Source organism: Parambassis ranga, unplaced genomic scaffold, assembly GCF_900634625.1.
Source record: "Parambassis ranga unplaced genomic scaffold, fParRan2.1 scaffold_27_arrow_ctg1, whole genome shotgun sequence".
NCBI lineage: Eukaryota > Metazoa > Chordata > Actinopteri > Ambassidae > Parambassis > Parambassis ranga.
The window spans coordinates 2,043,110-2,069,433 of NW_021144800.1; the positions used below are offsets into that span (position 1 = coordinate 2,043,110).

General features: G+C 43.0%; 2 non-coding genes across 2 annotated transcripts; one reads left to right on the forward strand and one right to left on the reverse strand.

Annotated features, from left to right (window-relative positions):
- Positions 1-6,706: 6,706 nt before the first annotated feature.
- Positions 6,707-6,778, reverse strand: trnaa-ugc (transfer RNA alanine (anticodon UGC)). The gene has a single exon. It is a non-coding gene; the product is annotated as a tRNA-Ala (tRNA).
- A 15,693-nt stretch (positions 6,779-22,471) lies between these two features.
- On the forward strand, positions 22,472-22,543 carry trnap-ugg (transfer RNA proline (anticodon UGG)). Its single transcript has one exon. It is a non-coding gene; the product is annotated as a tRNA-Pro (tRNA).
- Positions 22,544-26,324: the final 3,781 nt, after the last annotated feature.

Consider the following 26,324-nt stretch of genomic DNA (forward strand, 5'->3'; position numbering starts at 1 on the left):
GTCCATTTATCTTAAGGCATGCACATTGTTTCACATAAAGATAATAAACTTTAAATAGAAGACAGAAAACTTACCAATAGTAGTTTCAAGCAGAGGCGGATGGCAGGTAGGACAGAGGCTGATCTCCTGCGCATGCTCTTGCTCTGCTAGTTGAACTCATTCGGTTTGAGAGGGCCACGGGAGTCAAAGCAAATATATATTTATGTTACATCTGCTAAACATATTTGGGTATTGTTGGAATGAATAACATTTTCATAAGACAAACAAAATAATAATGTTTCACCTCTAAGAGGGGCTTGAATCAGTTTTTAAACACAGAGCACGATCACGTGCCCTGGAGCCCCCTGCCATCCAGAAGTCGGCGAACAGTGTTGGGCTGGATGCCCGTTGATGAGGCATGGAGGTGGTGGAGTGGGTGTACAAGCAATAGGGCGTACAAAGTGGACAACAGGGACTTGAACCTGGACCCTCAGATTAAAAGTCTGATGCTTCTAATACTTCACTAGTACACTTCATGTAGTGCAGTGAGTCCTGATTGACTTGCGATTGACCCTTTATACACTGAAAAAACGAACTCTAAAATTTACTAAATTACCTGTAACATTTTCTACTTAATAATATTAAAATCAAGAGAATACTAGAATTTCCTAAGTAAAAACATAAATATTGACTCATTTTTATCATGTAACAATCGAACTGTATGAAAAGAGTACGTTTTATTGTGTATTTGTGCATAGAATGACTGCACATATACCATAAATATTGAGTAATCTTTAATCCAGAAGTGTAGTTTGAATCCGAGCATGCTCAGTTGAACGACATTGTAACGGACACGCACACTTGTTTGGTTGTGGTGGAGGAGCTGCGCGGCTGGATATACTCACGTGTAATGTAAGTATTTCTGTTTTACAGTTGTGACTGTAGAATACGTTAGTATGTACTGTGCTTATTGTGGAAAATAATCTTCTGGTCAGATCAACCAGAGGCATTTTGGCAGCGACAGTTCTCATGAGTTTAAAACATATGCAGCCTAGGTTGACAACTAGCTAGGTGCACACGGTGAGCTTGAAACACACTGAGTCCTTAATATTTCTTTTTAATATTGCGCAGCGAGCAATATGTTAAAGCTAGTTTGCACATAATCAAGTATCATTATGTAGTGTGGCAACCGAGCCACGTCGCACCGCTGCGACAGCGAGTGTGGTACAGCCCGTGTTGTGGACGTTATGTGCGGTCACCGGAAGGCGCCCAAGGTATGACTAGCCCCGTCCACACTGAGACTGCACAGTAAAACATGTCAGTGAGAAGCATAAAGATTAGTACTGCAGATTAAAACGAAGGAGCCAACGTGTTAAAAAACTACTACGTTACGTTATTGCCTCTGACAATAACGTGCCACCCCATCCCATGCGCACCAGCTCTGTTGACGTGATTAAGTATCACTTGAATGTTAGCACAAGCTAGCTGCTAGCCAAAAGAATTTGGTCTTATGAATAGTATTAAAAAAAATATTAATTAATTTTTAAACTTGTAATTAATTTGATTTTTTTTCAAATCTATTGACAGCACTAATTTAATCTGTAATCTGTGTTTGTGTCAACAGAGAGCTGAATAGCACCCTTTTGTAAAACATTGTCATTCAGGTAGGTGGAAATCGGCTTGTGTTTGTAATATTGTTAAAACACACATGTGGTGTTTGTTCATTTACAGGATGATGTCTTTTCTAACACAAGCCCAGGCAGTGGACAGCTGAGGTCTTGGGAGGACAGGCTGACTGGTTTCTGGTGTCTGCAGTGGTCTTACTGATCTTTGCAAATGTATGCTCTTCTCTTCACATTTGACAGTTCATGGCATATAAATAATGGTTTAGTATTGACACAAACGTCTGTTCACAGCCCCAGAGGATCGAGATGAGACATGACTCTGCTCTCTGGGACCTCAGACTGTACCCTGGTGTAAAAGAAGAGGAACTTTTTAAAGATTGCCTGGTAAGTAAAGTGTTTAATGTTCCCAAACTGTCAGACATGATTTTCAAAAGCTGTTTTATTTTGGGTGCAAGTACAATCTTAGTTACATAGAAATCTTCTAATCTCATCACTGTCCAGCTGTTTGCAATTTTTCCCCAACTCTTTGTAATAGCTGTATTAACATTTTTCCACACGTATCTTTTGTAATGTGCAAGAGATCTGCATCCTTGATCCACACACCCTCCAATGGTGTTGTGTATCAAGATGTTCTGTTTTTATAGGGCCAGCTCATTGGAAAATAATTTTGTTTTGTTTAGTGTGATCTAATCTTTATTCAATGATGCATGGATGGTTCCTGTCTGAAGAACAATAAGTTCTATTTTTAAATGTATGCATTTTAATTTGTGTTGTACATTGTATGCAGGTGGGCTGCTGGGTGGAAGACATGGAACACATCCTGAAGATCTTCATGTACCATGAAGCGGAAGGAGAGGATCCAGTGGAGGCCTCCATCCTTCTTGAAGGCAGGGGTGTAGTGGCGTGCATGTGTGCTCCTCATTGGGACTTATTTAAGCACTTAAGGTTGCCTACGCTCAACCACTCCCCTACACATTTGAAGTCTTGCAGAACTGTCTTTAAGCAAGGTACTAATAGACTTATGTATTGTTACTGTTTTCAATCAGATATGTCTCATGTCATACACACCATTTCATACTTTATGCTGAGGTCAAAACCAGTGATATCTAATTATTTTTGGTAACTTTATGTTATTACAAGGAAACTGAAACATCAGCAGCCTTCAGTACCATTGTCCTTTTTCTATGACCGGTCTAAATCAGTGGGTAAATGTTTTATAAATTGATATAAGTCATGCCACTGTGGCCACTGTTACAATTATGGATGCTTAGATCTAATTGTTCAACACAAAAGTTTGGCCGTGTTTGTGTGTTGTGATTTGTCATTTACATTTATCAAATTCCTGCATCATTTTTTAATTACAGTGAGTAGAATTTGTAATTAATAAAATAAGAGAGAAAGAAATAAATTCTACTTAGTTCTTTCATAACTAGAAGGTAAAATTTACTTACGGTTTTGATTAGATTAATCAAATAAATAATACTCAATTTTTTGAATAAAAATAACATATCAACTTAAATGCAATTACGTAACATTTACTTAATATCTTCACAAAAGTAGGTTCTAAACTTACCAGTATTGAGTAAACTGTCCTTAAATCTACAAAGTAAGTCTTACTTATTATTGCAGCATTAAAATGTACTTGCAGATTTTTTTTAGTAAATCTTACAAGTCATTTCTTTCAGTGTAAAGACCATTTTTTGCTATTAAGATTAAACAAAGTAAATGGGGCATTGTTTTGTCATTGCAGAAAATGTACCACATTGTCGTTTTGACAACACGGCAGAGGTAGAGGTGGTGCCCAGTTCATGGATTAAGGATGGGGTCTGTTGGCAGGCCTCCATACAGGGCAGACGGTATCAACAAAGCTGTCAAAAACATGGAGGAGCCCCATAACACCTGGGATACATATAATGCCGGAGTGTTTTACACAGCAAGTATGTATAACTCGTAATAATAAACCAACGGTTATAAATCAGCAACATAATACTGAAGTTGAATTCTAAACAGATGATTACCATGAATCTGATCTGCAGTCAGAGGCAGAAGACGTCTCTGGCAGGCCAGTGAAAAGAAAGATCCGGTAGGAATTTTGAGAATTTGTTTTGTTTAAATTTGTTGTGCATATTTTATGAGCAACAGTTTCCTTTGGTTAAATTAATAACTTATTCATTTCTTTAAATACATCTACATTTTTTGGATTCCTCAAAATGTATGAATTGAAGCCTTCCAAACCTGAGGGACACATACAATCAATTACTCTGCTAAATCAATGTCACAGCTGCTTTTCATTAAACATGATTATGTAAACTTTGTCTTTGTTTCATTTTTTGTATCCAAAGACCAAGCAGACAAATAATTGAAGAAGATAGTGAAGAGGAAATGGTTACTCCTAAAAGGAGACCTCTTCCCAAACCTCCCACTCATTCAGAAGCCCCTTCAGCGGTACCGGGTGAGTGGAGGGTGTACGATCCTACCAAATGGTGGATCCTCCACTGACATCCCTGAATACCAGGTAAAGTTTAAATTCCACAATTCTTAGACTCATGTCATTCTTAAACTTTTATCCATATTTATTACTTTGTAACAAATAATTGATACTTACGCTAAATGTTTTTATTATTCCAGTTTTAGTTGTAATAATAACATAATAAAGCAACTTAGTGTTTATGGTCACTTGTAAGCAGCCAAAACATGATTTTATATGAAAAGGAATATCAGTTGTCAGAGTTTAAAACCAATCAGATAAAAGGATTTATATCATGACTTGTATATTTGACTCTTAGCATGGCAGTTCTCTGGGATCTTCAATACGCCACATTTCCCAGAATCACACATTGACAGGGAGCTGATGGCAGGGCGATTGAGGCAGATAGGCCAGGGAAATGTGAGAGAGCTGTCAGGGCCACTACAGCAGCAGGGCCAGTCTGTCACAGAGGTAGATGCACCATCCATCTCATGTGCGGAGCACCTCAAAACTTCCACCGTGTGTAGTGGAATGTGTGGATGTAAGAATTATTGAAATACATAGGAGGTTTCACTCAATGGATCAGTCAATAAATATATAAATAAATACACATACATACATGAACAAACCTATGACTCGTGGCTTATGTGTTTTGTTTGTTTCTGTCTGGTATGTTTCAGCTGTTCTGCATGACATACTAGTGAAGCAGGAGATCATAATGGAGCAGCAGAAAAACATAGTGCCCATTTCCCTCTGCAGAATGTGGAGGCCTTAATGGCCCTGGAGAGGGAAATGGACACCTGTCCACAAATACAGACCGAATTGGTGAGTTACGTTTGAGCTCTTTAAGGTGAAGTAATGCAATAATGTGTGATTTCAAAATAATTCTAGTAATTTTCCATTGCTCTCCTTAGGCTATACCCTTGGATTGGTTGGGGGTGCCAGCCTCAAAGACACAGTTTTTCAAATTTTAAAGAGGGCCATGAAAAATGACCTTGCCAAAATGGTCAGCTGGAGGGGGGTTAATGGCAAGACTGCATTTGAGAAACTTCAGCTGAAAGCTGTTATCATTGGTGAGTTTCATCACTGTAATAGTTTCACTGCTGCCCGGCACTCTGCTCTTCCTGATGCTCTTTCTTTTTTGAAGCCCCCCTATACCAAATTCTCTTTCTGACTGAAATCTGATTCTAGGTATTCCTAGTCCTAGTTGTTGTGGTCAAGTCATTTTCCAGAATACACTTGTCTCGTCTTTCAAACGCTGAAAAATGACATACCGTTACTGTCACATACTGTTTATTGTCAGGGTTTTGTGAGGAGAGGACACAGTTGCAGAGAGCAGAGCAGTTTCAAAATTAAAAGCAGTCTTTTATTTAACGCCAGGAGGGCAAACTAAAACTCACACTTGACGTGGAAAAGCCACTACAGGGCAAAAACAAACCTAAATCAAAACATGGCAAACAAAAGGCATGGCATGGCATGGCATAACCTGGTCACATGGCTGTAGCATGGCAAGGCAGAGACGAAGACAAGGCTAAAACACAATCCCCTTGGGTGACGACAAGACAAACTGGCAGAGAGTGCAGGGAAGACAAAGACTAAATACACAGGGACCAGGGAAGACAACGAGACACAGGTGACACACATGAGGGCAGGGCAGGTAATCAACGAGGAGGGAAAACACAGGAAGCAAAACTCAAGACAATACACAGGGAGGACAGGACTACCAAAGTAAAACAGGAAACACAAGACAAGACTAGACACTGACACAAACCCAGGGAAACAAAACACCAGGACTACAGGAAAATAACAATAACTAAACGCAGATCAAGCTAAAAACCCAAAACAAGGAAAACCAAAACCATAAATAAACACCAGGTCGTGACATTTATAGCTCAAAGAAGCATGGAGTTGTAAAATACATCTTCAAAGATTATAGTCACTGTTGCATAAAGAATATGAATTTAAAAAAGATTTGATTACCTTTTATTCCTAATATTTTTAGGGGTCCCAATAGTTGTGGCATGTTTTGTTAAAATATTTTTTCCCTTACAGTGCATTTTTCTCCCCAAATTAATTTGCTTACCTTGAATGATATAATTATATTTAAATTGTGGGACTAAGATAAACTCAGAAGATATTTTGCTAGTATCTGGGAGAATATTTAACACTGTAGGTTCATTACTGTATTATTACTGAACCCTAGGTCCATTGTCCTAGTTGGTCTGTGAACATTTCTAGGACACTTTATCAGTAGTGCACCTCAAGATCACCAGTGTTTCAGGCGTTTAGTACACACTTACACCCTTATGTTTACTTCCACTTTTCATCTTTTTTAAAAAAGTGTGCCGCTAATTCAGGATGGTGTTGTAGCTACTTATATAACAAATTGAGTCATTCAGTTTGTTTTGTCTTTGTCTGTGTGTTGTCACTTTCAGATGTTGTGAGAAGAAACCCCACCTGCGCTGCTGCCACGGATGCAGACATCACAGCAGCAGTTAGGCGCTGGTTTTACTGGGCTAGGGATAGGGAGGGAGGGAGGGAAGAAAGGATGCAGTCTACTCAGAGTGAGGTTTAAAAAAGTGCTGAAGCGTAAACAAACAAATCTTCCAGCTGATAGAGAACTATAATGTTCCTATGGAGATGCTGGGGATTGAACCCAGGACCTCATACATGCAAAGCATGCGCTCTGCCACTGAGCTACATCCCCCATGTTTGATGCACCAACAGCAACTTGTCTTAAGATATCTCCACTCAGAATATGATGTGTATTTCTTAGATCAGCACGGCTCCAGTGACAGTGAGAGTTGTGTTTTCATTCATCAGCCCTGAGCCCTGAGCTCTGTAGGCCAGAGAAGTCCTCCTGCAGCCTGGACATAAACGGGGTCTGCTCGTACAGTTGATGGCTGTATGCACAGATTTTGAACCAGGTTTACTTGAAGCATAACAACATATTCCCTGTCACTGACATCTGTCGTGTTGGATTGTAAACATGTGTACAAAAATAAAAACACATTCATTTCAGTTTTTATTGGACCAGTGTAATGAATTGGCTCTTTAAGCATCTAGTCTCAAAAAGGTAGTCCCACTCGACCCTATCGAATGCCTTCTCTCCATCCATGGAGAAATCATTACAGAAATCACGAATCACGAGGGATGGTGTAGTCGGCCATGTTGGGAAGACCAGAAAGCACACAGCAGCTCAGCTCGCTGCGGCCGACGTTCATGTCACAGGCCTGAGACCACTCATTCGTCTCACTGTCATAGTACTCAACATTAGAGGTTCTGCCCCCGACAACAAAGAGCCGGTCCTCAACTACTTCAATGCCAAAGTTGCAGCGGGGGGTCATCATGGAGGACACGTTGTGCCAGGTGTTGGTTTGAGGGTTGTAGACCTCAGCGGTCTGCAGACAGCCTGTTCCATCGAAGCCACCAACCTTTGGAGTCAAAGATGAGAAGAAGATGCATCACTTATCAATTCAATAGTCACATAAAAAACTAGCTGCTTTAAAGCGCTGATGAAAGCTGGTCACACATTTCTTTCATGCACTTACTGCATAAACATGGTTGTCGTATGCAATGACTCCTAGTCCTCTACACCGGCTGGTCATGGGAGAGATCAGGGTCCACTGGTTGGTCTCTGGGTTGTAGCACTCTGCTGTTTGCAGGTACTCATTCCCGTCAAATCCACCACATATGTAGATCTGAATACAAAAAGGGGGGGTGGGGGTGGACAATAAGAAATTGTCATTTTTGTTGGATCAAACTGGCAGCAGTGTTTTGTAAACAGATCTTTCTGTTCTCTGGTATGTTCCACTGTGTTCCACCCACCTTGCTGTTGAGTGCTGTGCAGCTGGCGTCGCTCCTCTGCTCATGCATGGGTGCAGTTTGAAGCCACTGGTTGGTTTCTGGCTGGTAGAACTCAGCACTGCTGAGATGTGTGTGCTCACCATAGCCTCCCATGGCGTAGATGCACCCGTTCAACACAGTCACACTCACATAACTGCGGCGATAGTGCATCGGTGCCACCTCTTGCCATGTTCGTGTGCTCAGGTCAAACCTGCACACACTATTCATGGCTTTGGACACCTGGTCAAAGCCACCAACACAGTAGACATACCCACCGAGGTAGGCTGCACCATGACAGGCACGAAGAGGCTCAGAAAGGTTTGTAATGTTCATCCAGTGATTTGCACGTACGTCAAATGCCTCGATTACATTAGTTATACGTCTGCTGCTGCTGCTCCAGCCTCCAATGGCCAATAGGATGGCAGAAGGCAGACGAGGCTGACCGAGGATTCTGTCTTTGCATTCGATGACCTCAGAGACCATGGCCTGGCACCTCAAGTTGTCCATCACCAGCTTATTGGACAGCACATGACTCTGTATGTACTCTGTAGGCATCATGCTCAGCCTGACCTACAACAATACAGAGAAGAAAGAGGATATAACTTAAAAGTCTGTGTCAGAATAAATAAAAACACATAAAAAATCATGGTTCCTAATAAAGAACATCACAATTAATACAACAAGTAAAACAATAAAATAATGGTCAGTTATTTGAAATGCTATTAGCAACCGGAACAAAGGAGGTCTTCATTCTCTTTGTTCTACATCGTGGCAGTCAGTCAGATAGACTGAGCCCTCTTTGAAGTCTTATCTTTAATATATTTTTTCATTCCTCTCATTACTCTCCTCCTTTCATCTGTCATAGTATCATTATCAGCTTATTGATTGTCTGAGTTGCATTAACCTGCACACAAAGCTTATGCAAATAGCCAGCATTACATGTATATGCTCCTTATTAGTTTATGTACTTGTACTAATAATAATAAATGATTATAAATGCTTGTGCCAGCGCCCAGCTTTAACAGGAGGTTTAGTAACTTTTGGTTGGTTGTCTTATATTTTATGTTTTGCTCTTTTATAGGTAGGTTGTCACACCACAAATGCTTGGTAAGGTTTTGGAAAAGATGATGATTTGCATAAATTCTCCTCCATTTTCAGAGTCACCCAGAAGACCAGCATGCACATGAGCACAATGCGTCACTCAGGTAATCTGTGTTGCTTTCTATTATCACTCATCAGAATAGATGATATTGCACCTTCTGGCCTATAAAAGGGTAAAGGATGGCTGATAACCCTCTATTGGGCTGAGGTTGGCTTCAGTCACTGTCTTGAAATAGATTAACCTATAAAGTACCTTTGGCAAGAGAAGATCTGTGTTTCCTTCTCGTTCCTGAGGTTCATGTGTGATCCACCGAATGATGGCCTCAAACACAGCTGCCTCCTGTCTCACATTGAGGTTGTCACGGCTGATGATGTCACTGACATCCTGGGCCGAGAGCTGCAGGAACTCTTCACCGAAAGCCACTTCCTCAAAGTGACTGAGGACATAGTGGAAAGCCTTGAGGTGCAGTTCAGGGGCGTGGTAGGTTTTTGTGAACTGCCAGATGCCGATGCAGTTGTCTGGGCAGAGCGTCTTTTCAAAAAAGTTGCAGCATATTTGCACCAGCTTCACTATATTGAGATAATCAGCTGCCATGAAAAGCCTCCGTGCATTGGACTCTGTCATGTTAACAGAGCCGGTGTATGCAAACTCAATGATGAGCTCCATCATGTCTGAGGATAGGTCAGGGATACTGTAGACTTTCTTGTCAGGTTCAGACCAGCGTGTGAAGAGAGCTCTGAAAGACACAGAAAAAGTTCCACAACATTATACACCACTTTGATGCATTTCAGTTTTTAAAATAGATACTAAAATGAGTCACTAAGTCACTGGTGGATTTATGGGTAACTTTATTCAACAGTCTAGTTAAAGGTCTAAATCTGCTTGCTGTAACATTATCTAATTCACTTATGACTTCTAAACTATACATCAAGTTTAAGTTTAAGATAAAATAAGTTTGAGCCTATAGAGGGAGAAATCACTATTACAGTAGATGCTTTAATGTCAACATGTCAAACATGTCCTATCATCCAAGTCCCACCTGGGGCCAGCAGATTAACACACACTTGTTCACCGGTTGTTTTTGTCATGTTCAAACATTAAGGACTGCTGCTGCTTTCTTTATGAGGTCAGGCTGACAACATTTTCCCAGCAGTTGACTAGTCATCACAACAATATCAGCAAACACACTGAAACACTGTGAGCTATAAAAACAAGATTGAATAATCTCCAACACTCACATCATTTTGTCTCCCTATGTAAAGGTTACAAACACATTCATTTAAAATTGAGATAATCACTTCACCTGAAGTAAGGGCTGCAGTTCGCCAAGATGACTTTGTGGATATTAAAGTCAACCTCCTCCACTCTGATGACAGCATCACAGAAAAGCTCCTGGTCAAGGAGATCCTTGTAAACTAATTCCCCGTCTTTTTGAGTCATGTTGACTTTGCAGACTTTATATTTTCTCTGTGTTTGTTGCCTGGCTCCTCTCAGTACGTAACAGAAGTTCAAAGACACACTGTGAATGGAACTCTTGTCATCAAAGCATTTCACATCACCATGGAGACATGTAAACATGTTGACATTTAAAAACTACCCATCATGCATTGCACATGTGTTTTTAGCTGATTAGTTTGATTGCCGTTGCTAGGCAACAATCAAACTATTGTTCTTCACCCTCTTTCTTCTTTCTTATTCTTCCATACGTTTTTTGGCGCAGCGTATCTTCAGCATACATTCACTGATTTCAGCCACATGTCAAAATGTTTATCTCACAACTATATGAATAAAAGACTGGCAGTCTTGTTTCTCCCATCCCAACTCCCTCTCTCTTCTTTCTTGTCCTGCTAATTCTGTTCTTCTCTGCTAAACTTTCTCTTCTTTTTTTCCACGCTATCTGAAACAAAACAAATCCAGATCCAGCTTGTGTATTAGGCCACACCGTCCTTTTCAATCTGTTCTTCTTTTTTTCTTCAAGTGATATAAACCCTTTCAAGTTACATACTTTTCAACAGACCTATAACTATTCAAGTGATATAAAACAAAAAGTCTGTCTACACGATTGTATAACATTAATCCTCAGGAGACCCTCGGGACATTTTGTGCCATTTCATTTTTCATTTTCAAGACATTTTAGGTGTGTTGAAGGTACATAGCTCAAAATTGCCAAAGGATATTCATTTTTAACAAATTTTTGAATTTTAGCCTCGGTTCCTTAAATTAGCCTATAATGGCTGTGCTATGCAAAAACTCACACATTTGTCCCTCGGGACAAAACGTGCCCCATTGAAAACCAGTGAAACTGCCATTTTTGACCCTCCATTTATCTTACAACATAAAACAACATAAAATATGCAGTTCTTTATGTCGAGATATCATTTTAAACTACAGGCTTCCAAATTTTAATTTTTATATTTGTCCACTAGTTGGCGCTATTTTTTCCCATTCAAACCATGTGGCAAAAATTCACAATTTTTATTATTTTCTGCCAGGTGTCTTGCTCCTGAATTTGTAAACTCACTTGATAATGATGTGCGTGTGTGAATGTGAAAGCGCTTTTGTGTGCTGGTTGTAAGCACCTCTGTGTGTGTGTGTGTGTGTGTGCACGTGTGTGTCCAGCTTCAAAGGTCTTTCCTCTTTCAACAGGTATCAAAAAAACTGGACTTTGTTTTGGTTGTTGCTCAGGTTGTTCATGCAGGTGCACTGCATCTAAGCAGCAGTAGAGCAGCAGGAGTCATTTTGCAGGGGTCATTGGACATGGAAAGACACTACAGCACACAGGAGGCTCTGGAGATAACTATGGACTGTGAGGGTACAAGTCAACAATTTCAACTGGTAAATCTTATATTTAAAAAAGAATACACACTCAACAAATACTGTCCGAACACAAGCCTGTGGCAAAAAACAGCCAATTACATGTCCCCACCACTGATTGACAGAAGAACTGGAAGATCATTTCTTTCGTTAATTGTGTGTGTGTCACAGATCCAGCTTTGTGTTGTGTATTTTTTATCTGATCACAGAGCAGAAGATCAACAGTCACACAATCGATGAAAAGTGTCAGAAGGTTCACATCTTCAATTTTGGTCTTTGATGGACATAAGTACAAAAAGTATGACATGCATGAAATACATCATAGCTGACATTTAGGCAGCTCACGGCTACATCACTCTGAACACGTCCAATCGCAAGTCAGGTGCTGTGGAAGAGACAGAGACACTTTTAGTGTTTTGGCTTCATTTAAATTGAAATGTCGATGGATGGAAACCACCCTCTGCTAGAGAACACTCCTTTATGTTCCTGTCAGGGTCTATGCAGTCCTCTTCTAAGAAGCTGGATAACTCTTTGTGAGAAGCTGCAGGAGGATCCTGGTGATGTTGCTGTGTACAATGTGCATAAGCAGCGTGCTGGCTGGAACAAATGATTAGACTGCAGCTTCTGAGCTCTGTGACAGCTCACCTGTCTGAACAGAGATCCTGATCACTGCTGTCTCCATGCTGGGATGATGAAGGACACCTGTACAGCAGAGTGATGAGTCAATGAGCAGCAGCTGATCAATGAACACAGCTGCACTGCTGCCTGCACTGGTGGGCCAGCTCTCCTCCTGCAGCGTCCTTTCTGTCTGAATGCACTTCTTTCTTCATCAGTCTTACTATATCCCTACAGAAAGAAAAAACAATAGCAGGGTGACCTTGGTGTCAGTGATTTCACGTCTGAAATATTTCAGTGCTCCTGTTAAAGTCTTCTTCATGTCTCAGTCAGTTATAGCTCAGTCCAGGCTTTTATGTGCAGGTGTGGTTGTTAGAAGACACAGAGTGTGTCTGACACTGACACCCTCACTGACAAACTGTCCGAAGCAGCACTTGTGTGAAATCAGCCTGTCCAGTTAGGATCAACACTGATAGTGAATCAGTTTCAGCTGCTGTTGTGCAAATGGAACAGACAACAGGTGGAAATGAGAGGCAGTGATCAAGACAGCCCCTATAAAGGAGAGGTTCTGCAGGTGCTGACCACAGACCAGTTCTCTGCTCTCATCCTTTCTGCCTGATGTTTGATCACTTTGGCATTTTGTCAGTGCTCTAGCACTGACAGAGACACTCTCAGTCTGTCCACATCAGTGTCAGTGAAGATTGTTTATAAAGTGTTCATTCTGGAGCTGTTCCACATTTGTTGTGGAAAATTACAGTAAACAATGAAATACTGTGAGAAAGTTATGTACTGTGTGATGAATAAGGTCCTTGTATTCTATTACAGTGGATTAAGATTATTGAGGACATCTACTGTGAATCTGTCGCTGTAAGTTACATTCTGTTATTTTTCTGACCAACTAAATGAGGTCAACACTCGTCAGTATCGTACCTAGCTAGCCTCAGTTGTGGAGTAGGCTGTAGAACAGAAGCTCTCCCTCTCAGAATGTCTCACACATGAAAGGTATGTCCGTTTAGTACAGCAAGGATTTCAGCATTCATCCTGTAACAATTTGATAAGGTTATTATCATTAGGTACTACCAAGGGGTCGTGCTATTGCAATGTTTTAAGGAAAAACACAAAACCACCAAACACAAGAACACTTTTCAAATATGTATTAACATATGGTCATACACCACACCAATGCAACCCCACCAAATCCCCACACTCAGTCAGTGTTCATTGTCTTTTGCACAGATGCAGTCCGTTTCTGCTCTGTTTATATAAAGAAATCAAAAATGGGTATTCCACCAACTCCAAACGAGAATTCCAAACAATAGCGATCTCCAGCGTCTCTGGGAGAGTAAAAAATGAGAAAAGAAAAACAAGTTCGATCTCACCACGTGGCAGTCCAGGAAGTTATCAACTGAGCTATCCAGCCGACCCGTTTTGAGGTCCAGAGTCGCTCGCCAAACTTCTGCAGAGCATACCAATATCCTAACCGAATGAATGGATAAACTCCTAGGTTACGGCAGGATTAATCCGATGGATAATCGGTCCAGTCCGTAGATACGTGGAGCTTCCCCTCAGGTAGGCCACAGCCGTTCTCTTGCTGGCGCCTCCAATAATCACTGCTTCCATCGTCGATCGCTATTTTCTCCTCCTGTCGCTTCCGCCTCTCCTCTCTCCTCTCTTTCTGGCCTCTCGCGCCCGCTTTCCCATGAGTCTTTTAAACCCATGGAGGTCGTGTCTAGGCGGCACCTTATCCTTAAAAAACTCAATTAAACAGACCCAGGTATCTTTTACACATACAATGGACAATCTACATAGCATAACTTACAAACGCTAATGTCACCTCGACTATGCATTTGCTGGTATGCTTGACACATTTACAGTGTCACAGATCCCCCCCCCCCCCCCAGCCTGAGATACAGGAGGCTGAACCCCATAATAGGGCTTCAGATTAACTACATTCACTGAGTCAATCTTTTTAACTTGGTCATTCCATTGTACTTGATAATTCACAGGCCCTAATTTCTTCATCACAGTTGCTGGTCCTGACCATTTGGGCGCTAGCTTAGATGAGAAATGTTCTGATGCACTGGAGAGAGGATGGGTGCGCACCCAGACCAAGTCTCCCGTCAGGAAATGTGCACCTCTTCTGCGGGCATTATAAAACTTAGCTTGTCTGGTCTGACACCGTCCAACTCTCTGTTTTACTTCTTCATTCATTTTCTGTTGTCTTTCCAAAATGTAGTAGGTTGGCTGCTGAGGTGAAGGTGGTGGGTTGATGAGCCGCTCCAGGGGTCCCTTCTCTTAATTTTCTCCCCAGAGTCAACTCAGCAGGTGACCTTCCAGTTGTTTCATGGTAAGCTGCGTTACTGGCAAACCGGAATTCTTTGATCCACTGATCCCAGTTTTTGTGTTGGTTTCCCACGTAGGAGGCGATCATCGTTTTGATATTTCTATTGGCCCTCTCAGTGAGGTTGGCTTGCTGGTGGTGAGTTTATGGGTCACTCCCCAGCTCTTACAGAGGTTAGCCATTTCATGACCAGTGAACTGTGGCCCTCTGTCCGAAACCAGCTCCCGGGGAACTCCAAAACGAGTGAAGATTTCCTCCTTTAAGACGATGCGCCTTGCCATCCTTCAAAGGAAATAATTCCACCCACTTGGTGAAATAGTCTACAATGACCAACAGAAAAACGTTTCCTTTTTTACTTCGAGGAAATGGGCCCATGAGATCCAAACCCAACTTTTCCCATGGCTCTTCCACCGGAGTAGGCTGCATGAACCCAGCAGGTTTTTTATTTTCGGCTTTATAGGCCTGACAGGTACAGCAATGTCTGACGTAATCCCAGATGTCCTTCCTCATTGTGGGCCACCAGGAGACCTCGATCACTCTTACTATGGTTTTCAGCCTCCCTAGGTGCCCACTGAGTGGATGATCATGGAAATATCCCAGAAATGACTTAATCAGCGTCTTTGGTACCACCAACTGGTACTTATCTCCTCCATCCTTCGTAGGGGACCTCCGATGTACCAGTCCTTGTATATTAATGAAACTCACTCTATCCGGTCTACTGAGGGATGTATCTCCTCTAACCTGTGCCTCTCTTATTTCAGAGAGGGAGGTAGGTAGGTCTGTGGAGCTGCAGCTGGTTTTCACTGCCACACAGGCCAGACAGGAGGGAGGTGCAGCTGATCTGGACAGAGCGTCAGGCACAATGTTGTGTAGTCCTTTCCGGTACTGTACTTTGAAGTGGAATTGTTGTAACCGTAAAATGCACACTAGCATCAGTGTGTACCTCGGTATAATCAGGTTGTGTTAGGATAGGAGCCTTCATCAGGGCTTCCTTCAGATGCTCGAAACTCTCTTGGCATTCTTTTGACCACACCCACTCTACTCCTTTTCGAGTCAGACGGTTCAGTGGAGCTGCCAGGTCTGCAAAATGGTCAATAAACTTGTGGTACCACCCAACCATCCCCAGAAAGCATTGCAGGGACTTGACATTGGTGGGTGGTGGATAGGCAGTAACTGCCAGTGTCTTTTCAGGATCAACCTGTACTCCTTTTCCTGACACAACATGTCCGACGAATTTCAGTTCTTTTTGGAAAAAGTGACATTTCTTTAGGTTGAGGGACAGGTTGGCCAGGTGGATCTTTTTGAATACATCATTTAAATCCTTTTGGTGCTGCTCCGGAGTCGGGGAGAACACGATGACGTCATCGATGTAAACGCAGCATATTTTCCCTCTCAGCTCTCCCAGAACTTTTTCCATAAGCCTCTGAAACGTGGCTCCTGCGTTCTTTAGTCCAAACGGCATGGCGGTGAACTGAAATAGGCCATCAGGAGTGATGACGGCTGTTTTGACCTTACTATCTTCCTCCATGGCCACCTGCCAGTATCCAGACTTCAAGTCCAGGGTGCTAAAGACAGTAGCCCCGTGCATAGATTCCAAAAGGTCATGGATGAGAGGCATGGGGTAAGCATCAAGGGGTGTCTTAGCGTTGAGCCGACGCTAGTCCACACAAAACCTTAGAGATCCGTCAGGTTTGGGGACCAGGACTACTGGTGCTCCCCAGGCAGACTGAGAGGGTTCAAGTACCCCTTCCGCCAACATTTTTTCCACGTGTTCAGCAATAATTTTCCTTTTATGCGGTGACACTCTATATGCCTTACACCTCACCGGGACCTCATCTGAGGTGAAGATTTTATGTTTCTCCACTGTGGTCCGACCCAGTTTCCCAGTACACACACTAGGCCATGCTCGGAGCAGCTCCACCACCTCCGGTGGGAGCGTTGAGGAGGGCATTATTGCCTCACAGGAGAGAGTTTGGGTCTCAGATCTAGGGGAGGGTACAGCCACATAGAGTCCGGCCTGAAAATATTGTTCACTGGATTTTAAATTACATTCCCCAGGTTGAGACAGGAAAGGATGGAATGTATAACCCCCTGGTCCCTTTACCCCATATGTATGGTCCCCGAGATTGAGAATAGTGGATGTCTTACTCATGAAATCTAAACCCAGAATGAAAGAAAAGGCTAGGTGGTCGTCAGCCATAACATATGTCTCCATAGGATACATTATTCCATGCCAGTCATATATTAGTTGGACCTGTCCTACAGCACCATGTGTTTTCCCATCAGCCAATGCGAAGTTCTGGTTCTGGCATGCCTTAATATATTCTCCCTCCCGGGTCATTTCCAACCACTGACTTTGACGCACTAAAGAATAGGTACTTGGTGTCAATGATGGCACAATGCTGCCTTCCCCTCACTTTTATGGGCACTTGCAGCAAGGACAGTGGCACTTTATTCCCTTGTTTGACAATGGTCACCACGTCAGCTGGTTTTCGAGCGGAAACCTTCTCCTGGGGCATGTTGATGAAGATTCTCAGTCATCCAGGTCATCATACGTAGAGAAGATTGAAGCAAGGCGTCTGGACTTGTAGAGTTTTCTAGAAGACGTTTCGCTGCTCATCCAAGCAGCTTCATCAGTTCTAACTGTTTGGTGGGGAAACATGGTTTATATGTGGTTACAGACCTATGTGGGTGGGTCTGGGTAAAACTTAAAAAAAAACTTACAAACAATAGCACTAAATGTTTCCATACTTACCTGTGATGTTCTGGCTGACTGGGCCAGGTGTGTCTAACGACTGGCTAACGACTATGAAACTGCCGGAGGGGGACTGGTTGACAGCCCTTTGTTCTTACTGTGAGTATGTGCAAACTTCCTGGGAATGGATGGAATCACTGCATTGTATGTGGTAGAAAGATGGTGTCTGAGGCCACCACCTCTGTTAAGGGAAGGTTTTTCCAGCTTAACATAGATGGCTTCCTTGACTCCTCTTTCATACCACCTTTCCTCCCTGTCTAAAATGTGAACGTTGTTGTCCTCAAAGGAGTGTCCTTTGTCTTTGAGGTGGAGGTGAACAGCTGAGTCTTGTCCTGAGGAGGTGGCTCTCCTGTGCTGAGCCATTCTTCTGTGGAGTGGTTGTTTAGTTTCTCCAATGTACAGATCAGAGCATTCCTCACTGCACTGGACTGCATATATCACGTTGCTGTGTTTCTCCCTGGGAATCTTATCCTTCGGGTGAACCAGTCTCTGTCTCAGTGTTGTCATAGGTTTGAAATGGACCGGGATGTCATGGTTGTTGAAGATCCTGCGGAGTTTCTCTGATACTCAATGCAGCTCAATGAGCTGTAAGAGAAAAACAAGGTGAGAGGTGAACTGGTTATAGGAGGGACCACTGTAATGCAAACATGTGATTTGCTGATTCTGGTGTTTTTAGGTTTTGATTTAAATTCCACAAAATCATTTATTTGCATTCAATTATTTTTGATTGTAACCATATATAATTCATACTTCTGTCTGTGTTCTAAGAGTCTTAAAAATATGTGGTTTCCTTTTTATTTACAGTGTGCATGTCATGTGACTTATGAACGTACAGTTTGTGCATATATATAAACAGTTTGATTTCCAGGTTGATGCAGCAACAGCTGCTGCTCTGACATCATTGTTCATGTCTTTCTCTCTCTGCACTGTGTTAACACACCTGAATGCTGCAGAGCATCTTCTTCTTTCCTGCTAAATAAATAATGGCCCTGTGGTCTGGTGGTGTCGGTTCACCTTGGACAGCGATGGACAGGAGGACAGGAAGGTCCGGCTGCTCTCAGCTGGGACCTGTGTGTGTCTGGGTCCACACACACCTGCAGTCTGCCCACAGTTACTGACGTAGCCACTCCGTCACACCCCAGCTGACACATGACCGCACCAGGTGGCTGCTATGACAGATGATGGTTGTCAACGTTCCTCGTTAGTATAGTGGATAGTATCTCTGCCTGTCATGCGGAAGACCGGGGTTCGATTCCCCGACGGGGAGAAAGACTTTTACCAGCAGATAGGATGATACTGACCCTGTACATTGCTGCTGCAATAGAAAACATTTCCCAGCTTGGGATAAATAAAGTATTTGTTCTGTTCTGTTCTGTTCGACTTGTGTCTTGTGAGCTTTAGATTATATTATTTCTTGGGCTCTATGCTCTAAGTGTCTTAAAAATATGTGGTTTCCTTTATTTACAGTGGTGCATGTCATGTGACTTTACTTATGCAACATGTATGATAATGTTCTGTCTCCTCTCATTTCCAGACATGCAGCCAAAAACATGTGCAGTGATGATATGTGACGGTATCATCATGGTCTCAGAGAGAAGAGCTGAGTGTCTGTTCTGATCTGTGGATGCTTGTGTCTCTTCTCCCCTGTAGTTTCCTGCTTGTTGCTCCGTCACACGCCCTCTGCTGGTGAGCCGCGTCATTACACACAACCGCTCATGTAATGAGGTGAATTTATAACTTTTGACTTTATGTGGAGGAGGGATTGATTTTGGAATGAGGAGGCTGCAGCCTGCGATGGCACCACTAGACCGGCCAATGCAATGACCCTTTTAACTGAGGAACATGTGAGGGGACATGTATTCACCTTCACATCTATGCTGTTGTTCAGTAAGTTGTTTTTATATGTGTTAACAGACCTATCTGACTTCTGTTAACATCACTGTGACATACACACAGAGGCACTACACTTCACAGACGAGCTTCAGTGGTACAGTGCACATCACATTTGAAACAAGAGCACTTACCACTTTCTAGTTTTCTTTCAGTTTTTGTCATGTCAACAGGCATAGTTGACAATAACATCCTCACCTACAGTGTAATACTCAGAGTTTTTCATGATATCATAACAGGACATAATACATCTCTGTACATTTCTCATCTGTATATCTGCATATCTTATGGTTGCTCTGTACATAGTCTTTATTTCTACTTTATCTATTGTTATGCTGCTCAGGACCTTGTTTTCATGCTGCTGTAATGGAATGGAAGGAATGCTGACAACCAACAAAGGACATCAAGGCATCACTCAACAGAAAGAAGACAGCCTTCTTGAGTGGAGACAGAGAGGAGATGAGGAGGGCCCAGGCAGAGGTGAGGGAGAAGATTGGAGAGCTACAGGAGGAAGCTGGAGAGCCAACTTGCCCGGAACAACTTGAGGGAGGTATGGAGTGGCATGCGAACCATCACCGGCCACAATAGGATCTCTGACCAGCTGATGGATGGAGATCTGCAGGAGGCCAACCAGCTGAACCTGTTTTTCAACAGGTTTGATAGTCCACTCCCTGACCACCCTCCCCCTCCCTGTGATGCACCATTAACACCTGTCTATAACAACAATGTACCTCCTCCTCCTCCCCCTCCCCCTAACCATACTAACCAGTTTCACCTCCCCATCAATAACATCACCCTGCCCCCCTTACCCCACCTTCCATTAACAACCCCCCACCCTCCCCCATCAGATCTCTCTCTCTGCTCTTCTGTGTCCACAGTTACCATCACCACAGAAGATGTGAGGAGGGAGTTCAGTCGCCTACGACCGGGAAAAGCTGCAGGACCGGATGGACTCAGCCCCAGAGTACTCAGGGACTGCGCCACACAGCTGTGTGGGGTCTTCCAGCACATCTTCTCCCTGAGTCTGGGCCTGATGACTGTCCCTGCCCTGTGGAAGACAACATGCCTTGTTCCTGTGCCCAAGACCAAACATCCAAGCACACACAGCGACTACAGACCAGTTGCTCTGACTTCACATGTGATGAAGTCTCTGGAGAGGCTGGTCCTGAAACACCTGCGTGCTGTTGTGGAACCATCGCTGGACCCCCTGCAGTTTGCTTACCAGCCCCGTATTGGAGTGGAGGACGCCATCATCTACCTGCTGCACAGAGCACACACCTACTTGGAGGAGGCAGGTAACACTGTTAGAATCATGTTCTTTGATTTTTCCAGTGCGTTTAACACCGTGCAGCCTGCCCTTTTGAAGAGGAAGCTCCTGGACATGCAGGTAGAGACCCCACTGGTCACCTGGATCACTAACTATCTTACAGGTCGACCACAATTTGTGAGGCTGAGGAACACCGTCTCGGACACGATAGTGAGCAGCACGGGGGCACCCCAGGGCACGGTACTGTCTCCATTCCTGTTCACACTCTATACATCGGACTTCAGACACTGCTCACAGTCCTGCCACCTGCAGAAGTTCTCGGATGATTCTGCCATTGTGGGCTGTACCAGCAGAGGTCGGGAGGCGGAGTATATGAGTGTGGTGGACAGCTTCGTGGAGTGGTGCGGACAGAACCACCTGCAACTGAATGTCACAAAGACAAGAGAGCTGGTGGTGGACTTCAGGAAGCACCAGACACTCCCAAACCCGGTCAGCATCAAGGTTACCAACGTGGACATTGTGGACAGCTACAAATACCTGGGTGTCCACATTGACCACAAACTGGACTGGTCCACAAACGCAGAGGCAATATACAGGAAGGGACAGAGTCGCCTGTATCTACTGAGGAGACTCAGGTCCTTTAACGTCTGCCAGACCATGCTGCAGATGTTTTACCACTCGGTGGTCTCCAGCGTCATCTTCTACGCTGTAGTGTGCTGGGGCAGCAGGATGAAGACGGCCGACACCAACAGACTCAACAAGCTCATTAGGAAGGCTGGCTCGGTGCTGGGAGTGGAGCTGGAGTCTGTGGTGGAGGTGACAGAGAGGAGGATACTGAGGAAACTCCTCAGTATTCGTAACAACACGTCTCACCCCCTGCACGACACACTGCTGTCCTACAGGAGCACATTCAGCGGTAGACTGAGACTACCGAGGAGCAGCACAGAACGCCACAGGAGGTCCTTCCTGCCAGTGGCCATCAGACTGTATAACTCCTCCCCTTTCTGTAGGGAGAAGCGCTAGATAATCATGTCAGGCATCACTGTCATTCCCTCCACTGGTCTATATTTATGTTTACTTAGCACCTTACATCTCCATATTTGTATCCATGTATCATATATTGTGCTCATACTGCGTACTGTACTCTTATTTTGGATTATAGTGACACTTATACTCTTATACTCTGTACTTAACTGCATTTAATGTAACTTGATACCTCTGGCACAAGAATTTCCTTCGGGATTAATAAAGTTTTATCTTATCTTATCTCTTATCTTATCTTAGGTCATAGCAGCAGTCACCTGATGAGGTCATGTATCAGCTGAACTCAATTAAATTGAATTTTCCATCCAATAAATGCAGCAGAAATAGAAACAGTAAGGTGCATAACATTCCTCCAGGACATAAACCTTTGCATTTCAATATACCAAATTAAGTTGGATGAAACCCCCACATCGCTGGGCTCCTGTCTTCAGAACGTGTAAGCTGTCCTCCTATAGGGTTAAAAAACACAAACACACAACACTCATGTTGATCCTGAGCATCACATAAACATGTGAATCTTTCATTAATATTGAAGTTCCTCCTTTGTTCTGGGAAACTTACAGAAGCTTCTTTGAGAAGTGGTTCAGCTGGGCCATGAACTTCAATGCAGCGGCTTTATATTCCAGAAATCTTTGTTCATATCTTTACCAATGTCAAACTAAGAAGAACATGTGCTTTGTGTTGTTCTTCCACTGACTGAAACATGAAAAAAGAGCTGTCACACATGGCTCGTTGGTCTAGGGGTATGATTCTTGCTTTGGGTGCGAGAGGTCCCGGGTTCAAATCCCGGACGAGCCCTCATCTTTGAACTTCAGTAGATAGGATGGCTGCTTCATGTTTACATTTACAGCACATAAGTTCATATTCCAACTTAGTCCCTGTAAACAGCTGTCTGCTCAAACTCTTAGAAGCAATCATTCTAGAACTGCACTGCACTGAGGACCAATGTCCAGGGAGAGCTGAGGAAGAAGTACAGGGGCTGTAAGGCAGGAGTGAAAGTAGAGGCTGCATGTAGACATTTTAAGCCAGTGATCCCCTCGGCAATAATAAGGAATGTCAACTCAGCTGGGCCATGAACTTCAATGCAGCGACTTTGTGGTGATCTGCAAGAAGTCATCATTCACCTTGAAAACAGTAGTAGTACAAAACAGTATTGTTAGTTGTAGTTACTCTCACACAGAATTGAATGGCTATAAAGAAATGTGAGTTTTCATTTTACATTAATTAATTACCAATTAATTAATTACTGTTGACAAGTAAAAATATGATTTAGTCAGTGGCGTAGGAAGCATTAAAAATGTGGGGGGGGGGGACCTTCTGTGGGTGGGTGGTGAAAAAAAGTACATCAGTATTAGGCTTGTGCAAAATCGTATCGTGTGCAATTAATCGTCAGAAAAACTGTAATCGATTAATATTTGCCACTTATCGATTACGGCGATTAGTGCCTCGTCATGATGACGCATTTTTGTGTGCGGCGTAGTCTCACCATCACCCGCGCACATGTGAGCCCACAATAACAATAATGGTGGAAGGCAGTGGTGTTCAGTTAAATAATGCGGAGCAGCACGTTTCTAACATAAGTTCAACGTCTGTCACCATAAGCCCGAGCACGAAGAAAGCGCAACGAGGACACAACACTACACTACAGCTATATATAGTGCCGCGACATGCATTAGGTGAAGCGTGGAGCGTTGGTTGTTGCTATAGTAACTGAATTTTTGCTCGTATCAAATGAATGAACTCCGATCTTTATTTACGGACTCCACAGCAAGATAGGAAACATTACAACAGCGAAGTCTCCTCCAGCAGATATTGGAAAGACTTCCACTCAGCCGAGAATCCGCGGTACGTTTAGTCATTGTGCTCCTTACGACCAAACGAAGCGCTGGAAGAACGCAACGTAGGTTGATTTGCACAGACACACATTTAAATGTGAAATTGTCCGGTTTGTTTGTTTGTTTGTTTTTTCTGCTGCTGTTCTACAGTCTGAGTGAAAACATGCACTAGTGTGGGACATATTCCAGTCACAGGTTCATTTGCGCAGACACATGTTTTAACTTGAAATAATCACTGATGTGACTTTTCTGAACTTTGTTTGTCTATTTGTCTGTTTAATTTTAATGTTGACATGCTTTGTGACCTTAAGATAAAAACATTTGAAGGACAAAGTTACTTTAAATGTTTGCTTCATTATTATTTTGAAGCAGTTTGTGCCTCAATATTATCAATACATATTTCCATGGCTGGTTGGTGCCTAATCACCAGCTTAGCCTGTTGTGAATGAAGTAGTTAACTTGACTGATGATTTGTCGGTATCATGCTAGAACACTGTGCCAATTTAGAGTCAAAAACATGTAAGTGCAACTGTCATCAATTAATCGTCAAATTAATCGTTATCGGCTAAATGCCACAATTAATCGTGATTAATTTTTTTGCCAATATCGCCCAACCCTAATCAGTATATATAGTAATAATATGAAGTAGTTGAGATTTCCTGTGGATTTTAACAGGTTGTTAAACTATTTTACCTACAGAAGTAAACACTTCATGACTATTTCAGAGACAGATTCAACAAAAACTCGGTGACAAACTAATTCCAAGTGAAACAACAGTTTTGTCAAACATACTGGTGCTACTACACTAACAGCCTCCATATCTGAGGCCTTCTCTCATTTACAGAGACAAAAAACTGGCAAATCCCATAGAAAAATGAACCAAACTGCTTAATGCAGATAATACTGAAACACTAAAAATACTAACTTACAAAAAGATGCATGTCTTTATCTTTATTTGCTTATAAAACTGCTGAATTCACAACAAACCTTGTGGATGTGTTTATAATGATGCGCTGCCTCATCTGCTGCATCAGTGTGTCCCTGTTCATATAATGCCCCACTGTGTCCTGACGGTCCATCACATGTGTTTTATTCTTGCTGATAAGAATAGGAGCAGGTGGCTATGTGCACTGGCACAGCGAGGCTGAAGCTAGCAGGCTAACAGGGGCTAACCTGGCCTTATTACAATATGGGTTAATGCTGAAAACAACTCTAACTCTCCGTATCTTTGTTGGGAATCTCCTCATGTCCATTGTGTGTGGGGAGGGAGCAGAAAAGGCAACAACATGTCGTCAGACAAATAAAACCGTCTACTGTAACTGAAAGTAAACAGCAGCTTCCTCCCAACTTTTCTAAGTTGATTTAACATCAACCTAACGTCACCTGGGGCCATGTGACAAACAGTCAGGCTTCAGCATGAGCTGGACTTTGTGGGATGACACTGACGTTACCTCCTCCAGCGTCGACCAGCACTGACGGTTCTCTTTACGGTGTTTTACGCTCGCTCGAAGAAACCACTGGCTTTGTTAGGTCCGTTACTATAGTAACGGTATTGCAGCGCTGTGGTAACCAGGAAAACATGGAGTGGATTTCAGCGGTGAGGTTATTCTCTTACGAACTTTTTCACGAGCAATCGAGACAGCATTAGGTGGAGTTTCCTACTCACTAAATGTGGGGGGGGGTCCAAACGGGCCGTTTTAAAATGTGGGGGGGACACGTCCCCCTCTGATATAATGGTAGCGACGCCTATGGATTTAGTAGTAGCCTAATCCATGTATTAAAGTACATCTGCATGCAGGTGGTCCCCTTACAATAGAACACGTTTATACCTTTTCCTTTTACTAAACAAAGTCATTTCAGCACGTTTACAGGTCTCCCCTGCTCTCTGTGTCGTACGGCGCAGTTCCAGCCCGATGCACACCCAGCAGCACAGACACACACGCAGGGGAGCAGGCACCCACCAGCAGACAAAAAATATATAAAAATAAAATATATTGCGAAAATATGCCGACTGCTTCACTTCAATAAATCCCTGCACAACTGTATTGTTTCACATTAACTACACTTAAGCACTGGCTGTACCCCTGCATACAAGTGCTGCTTAGGCTAACACAGAGCGTTAGCTCTGGGCTAACGTTAGCCTGCCAGCTACACTACAAAAGTAAAGCAAAGCACTTTTGGATTGCGTTAGCTGGCGGCAAGCTGCGCTCTCAGTGTGTTAAGGATGAATTCAACGTGCCTGTGTAGAAACCTCCAAGTACTAACCGTGTTCACCACTTACCTCTGACAGCTATATGACGCGACCATAGACGTTAGCTACAACGAATGCTAACTAATCTTAGCTGCTTGTAGCCTGTCTACCCTACGACGGCGTATTAGGGCCAATGTAAGAAAAAAAAATACTGACCCGGAAGAGGAGGGGGGGGCAATATTCTGAGATTTAAAGTCGTAAATTTACGAGATTTAAAGTCGTAGATTTACGAGAAAAAAAGTCGTAGATTTACGAGATTTAAAGTCGTAAATTTACGAGATTTAAAGTCGTAGATTTACGAGAAACAAAGTCGTAAATTTACGAGAAAAAAAGTCGTAAATTTGCATCGGTTGTTCTTGGTCAACGGCTCACGGCGCGTTTCGATGACGTCATCTTGGTCACACGAATACATTTTATGACTATGAACGTAGAGAGAAGGTGCAGAGGACCCATGGACCATGGCGCCAGGTGAGTTTGGCTACAGGCTGACCTA